We start from the raw sequence: 5428 nt of genomic DNA, 5'->3' as shown, positions 1-5428 counted from the left end.
GAGATGTTGTCCATGTACAAGGCTCTGAAGCTTCTCTGAGTTCAGTGGATACCCTTTTTATTATGTTCATGGGTTCTGTATTTTATGATCATGTAAAGCGCCTTGATTCCTATTGGAGAATAGTACTATGTAATGAAAATTATTCTGTTCATATAATGGTTCAGCCCACAAAGTAAAACCCTCTCTGAGTGCAGATGGAAGGACCTATTTGAAGGTTTATTGGATAACGCTGATTACGAGGGAAGCAGTTACCATACGCACAGCAGATTTCCTGTCCACACAGATACTGCATTGAGGTAAAGCTGCTTGTAGCGGACCTCGGTGTAGGAGCAGATATAACGGGGACGCACACAGTTTGGGAATGCTAGCCGTCTATATGTAAAGATATTGTAATAGATCTCATTCTGGTCTGAAGCTGCCTGGTAAATGGCCGTGAGGGCAATTCAGTATCGTTGGTGTCCGGCAGGAGCTGGGTCACCGTTTTAGCACTGGGGCTGCTATAAAGCAGCACAAGCTTATTTTTATGATTTAACTTTTCATTTATTTTACTTCAAAAGCTGCAGCAGGAGACAGTCCTTTGGACGTCTGCACTGCTGCTTGGTACTCCCGGCGGGGCTCTGAGGGGGCCTAGCTAGCAGGGCTTCCTGGACCCCAGACGGGACTCAAGGGGACAGGTAAGGCAGATCCCTAATGCGCAGTCTTGCCTCCGGTCTCGGGAGACAGACCAGAGGTGCTGATGTGGACACCGGTTCGTCCGGGACTCCACTAGACCACCAGGGTAATATAAACACTGGTGCAGGGCACAATTTAAGGTCAGGGGAGAAAGCGCGCTCAGGGCGCCATTTCACTGCGGTCTTGCTGCTCCTCCCTCACCCTCCGTCCCCTCTGAGACTCACGGCAGCCATTTTCTGCATTCTGAACTCCGGGAACGCTGTGTCCTTTCTCCCTGTATACCTCTCCCAAGGGCCAGGTTATGCAGCGCTATATCCTACCAGCCACTGCGGTCTCTGTAGTTTATTTGCTCAGCAGGCTTCGCTTCAGAGGACCTCATTCAGCACGGTCTTTGGTCATTTTGTTATACTGCCCCGGGCCCATCAGCCCCGGTGTCCTCTCCTCAGGACCCACCCTGGGCTACCTTTTCACAGGTGCTGGCAAGAATTGCGGACCACCTAGTGGTCCCTGTGGTAGCTCCCCTATGGGATGGCCACAACAGGTACTCCCTGCAAATCCAATGCCTCCTCCATGGGTAGACGTGTTTTCTACCATAGTGCAGAGTCTGGTTAATACCTCTACAGCTTTTCAAGAAATGCTGCAAAAGGAGAGATCCTTAGCTAGTAAACCTACTAAGCGTGCGGTTATCTCCCCAGTCCACCCAGTTATCAGATTCTGATTCATCATCTGGGGAGGCTGAAGACACAGATCTCTCTCACTCTGACTCCCCCCTCGGGCGACGAGGAGACCCCCTCTAAGTTGAATATACCTGCACTTGTCAGAGCTGTAAAATCAATTCTTCAAATAGAAGAGTCAGAACCTGCTCCTAAGGCAAAACAGCCGCTCTTCCAACAACAAAAAGTAGTTTTTCTTCTTCTGGGTCCATAGGGGGGCAACAGGGTTGACCTTGGGAACCAAATCCAGGCACCACGCAGTTAAAGCTTTCAGCTCCCAGGATGCACTGGGTCCACTCCCTATAACCCGGCCCCCAAGCCAGAGGCACCTCAGTTTAAGTTGGTGCCCGGCCGGAGTCGGGCCACCGTTGGCGTAGGCGGGCTGATTAGCAGCCCCTAAGCTTTATTTTATTATTAGAACTCTTCAGAGCCGCACCATTCCACGTCCAAGCTGCCGCTCCTACACCCCGCCGGCGCCACCAGTACAGATCTGGTGATCGTGGCGGGGCCCCAGAGTCTGTGCTAGCCTGGCTCTGGGGGATGCCAGGACTCCTGCCGGATCGCCGAGGAACAGGTAAGATTGCGTGTCCCCACTTGCGGTGACCCGCGGGTATTTGCAGTCTCCTGCCTCCGGTCTCTGGGTACAGACCGGAGGTGCTGGCAGTGGTGGAGGGCCCCCCTCCCAGGAGGCATATCCCGCCTGTCCTCTAGACCACCAGGGACTTATAGTCCGGCAGCGGGAAGCCAGTTGCCCTGGGGGTTAATAGCTGGCCAGGGGAGGCAGTCTTCACTGTTACAGCGGCTCCTCCCCTCAGCTCAGCGCGCCTTTCCAGGCTAAGGTCTGGCGTTGCTGAGCTGCTTCTTCTGAGGTCTCCGGCGGCCATGTTATCTCCGGAGCAGCGCAGATCTCCTAGGACAGCAGTTGGTCCAGTCCCCCTGCGTACCTCGCCTACTGGGTCAGTGTACACAGCCCTATAGCCTCCCCAGACACTGACACTTATGCTAGCGCTGACTGTGCTTTTTCTCTCACCTATCAATGTATATCTATCCCTTTTCTTTACAATCTGCCCTAATACAGGTGTACCGAGGGTGGTTCTGAGACCTCACACTTTAGGATATGTATAAAATGTGTGAGATTGGTCACATACTGTTGTGTGCTGCACGTTGCCGTTTTTTAGATGGAGCTGTGTGTTGCATACGCTGATAGTGGGTCCCTGCAGCTAATCTTAGCACTAGTCAGGACCAGTATAGTGTTGCTTGATATTTCCACAGATATGTCTGACCAGGAAATAGAGCATAATACTGCACCCATTTTTGCTATCCTGCAGGTATGAGTATGCTATGCAGTCGGGAAGCCGGTGGACCTAATCCCGACAGCCGGCTTCCCGACTGCTTAATCCTGGGGAGGGTTAAATGACAGGATTCTAAATCTAGATGTCTGTCATTTTACCGACGCCAGGAGACCGGCGCCCGGCATCCCGATCGAAGGAGCGCAGTTAGCTGCGGGGGGAGGAGGGTTAAGTTTAGGGTTCCTAGGGGGGACTTGGGGTTAGGCACCCCCCCTCCCCCCCGGGAGTTTAGGTTTAAGCTAGGGGAAGGGGGAAGTTAGGGTTAGGCACCCCCCCGGCGGACTTAGGTTTGTTTAGGCAGCGGGGAAGGGGGGGGGCTAGGTTTAGGCACTTAGAGGGGGGATTAGGGTTAGACACTTAGGGGGGAGGTTAGGCTTAGGGGGTAGAATAGGTTAGTGAATACTTGCCTGGGGCCGATCGGGATTTTCATCCTTGTCGGGATTTGAACCACCGGCTAGGTGTCCGGCGGTAAATCATACCAATTCCACGAGTACGGAGGATTTGACTCAGGAAGGGTTATGTTTAAGGTGCCATCAGGAGCCGGGCCCCTTACAGGACCCCCACTTGGGAGTTTTTTTTTTTTTTTCTCTCAAAACCCTGGCCTCCATTGCGGATCGCCTGGCAGCCCCCATAGTTGTAACCCACTTGGGGATTACTTCAACATGCTACCCTTTCCTCTCAGGGTATCTTGCAGTTTACTCCTGTGGCTCAGGCTATCGCTCCCTACCGGGGTTTTTCACAGTACATGCAATTCCCTCAGGTGCCACAACAGTCTGTCATTTCCCTTGCAGGGATTATCACAACGGTCACCCTGGGTGGATGTCGTTTCTACGAAACACAGGATGGCGTAATAAATGCCCTGTGGTTACTTCCCAGTATGCACTGCTGTTTAACACAGATCGTCAGCCAAGGGTGAACTGGATGATGTACCTGACTCCACACGTGGGGAAGCCTAAATCAAGTATTGTTATCCCTGCTTGGGTGCTGGCGGTCACGTCCATCCTAGTTACAGAGGATGTTGAACCTGCACCTAAATCAAATCACACTCAGTTTAAGAAGTAAAGTGTCTTCGCCTGTTTTCCTCTCTCTGACCAGTGGGTGGATCACATGGTGGGGGTATGGCTATCGCCAGATGAGAGGTATCACAAAAGCGTTTGGCCTCATGTTTCCCATTCCCTGAGGGTCATTGCAGGTAATAGGAATCACCTCCTGGGGTGGATTCTCATGTTACTCGTCTGATTAAGAGCGATACTATGCCTCCCATCCCTGCCCGGACGGATTTTACGGATACGTAGGTGGTAACTTTGCCTGAAATCAATATACTCGCTCTTCTCAGGGGCTGTTGCCCGTCCAACCATGTCTATCGCATGGGTGGCAAATGCTACTGAGAGATGGGCTGATACATTTGTAGACCTTTTTCCCTCATAAACTTCTGGGGATCAGATGCCTTCTGCTGCTCACATTCAAGATGCAGTTTTCATATGTTGGAGTAACAACTTTGGATACCTGTCTCCTAAACTTCAGGGTTTCGGCCGTGACTGTATCTGCCCACCATACCCTATGGCTGTGCCTCTGAAAGGCAGAGGTGGACTCCATGATAGGCCTTAAAATGGATTACCCTATAATGGAGAGATCTTGTTTGAGATACTGCCAACATTGCTACAATCTTGTCAAGGTCAGGCAATTTCCGCCTTCAGCTGCTTCCACTACAAGGCCTCAGACTAAATCTGTTAAGGCCTTTTTGTCCTCAAGGAAAGCCTAAAGGCCAGTCCTTTCCTAGGCGGTCGGCCTCCATGAGGGCTGCCATACCCGGAACCAAGCAGACCTGGGACTCCAGACTCCTTGCTCATAAACCTTCAGGCCTTCATCTGGGGGATCCCAGAGTGAGATGCCGTCTTTTTCAGTTCGCCCAGTGCTGGTGTCAACCCACCACGGATGCTTGGGTAAGAGATGGGCTCTCTTAGGGGTACGCCCTCTCATTGCTCAGATGCCCCCCTACCTGTTTTGCTACACAGGCCTTTTTGCAGACCCAAAGTAGGCCTTACAAATCCAGAAAGCTATACAGTCCTTGATGTAAGCAGGGGTAATTATGCCAGCCCCACTATCTCAGTGAGGTACTGGTTATTATTCTACTTTCTTTCTGGTTCAGAGGCTGAATGGTCCTCATTGACCTATCCTCAATCTCAAATCCCTGAACCACTTCCTGAAAGGTGCCTAGCTTCAGGAGGGAACCCCTACGCTCCATCATCCGAACTATGGAACCTGGGGACTTTATGGTATCCCTGGATATTCAGGACAAATACCTACATGGTACCTTTTTAGCACGATCAGCGTTCTCTCAGGTTTGCTGTGCCACAGCAACACTTCCAATTTTCAGTTTCTGCCCTTTGGACTGTCCACAGGCCCCAGTGGTTTACCAGATTTATGGCTTTTATGACAGCCCACCTGCTCAGGGTATCCGACTTCTCCTGTCTCTGGACAACCTACGGCTCTTAGCAAGATTACCAGGGTACTTCAAAGACATTTCTGGTTAACCATTGCTTTCCTTCACAAGCACGAATGGTTAAGCAATTGGGAATAAGTCTTCCCTGAATCCCTCACAGGGTATGATTTCATCTAGGACTCTGCTGGATTCTCAGAATCAGAGAAACCTTCTGACGTCAGACAAGATCTCCAGTCTTCAACTACGAGTGT

The sequence above is a fragment of the Taudactylus pleione genome, unplaced genomic scaffold (assembly GCF_031769625.1).
Source record: "Taudactylus pleione unplaced genomic scaffold, aTauple2 ptg000145l, whole genome shotgun sequence".
NCBI lineage: Eukaryota > Metazoa > Chordata > Amphibia > Anura > Myobatrachidae > Taudactylus > Taudactylus pleione.
This window is presented reverse-complemented; position numbering follows the sequence as displayed.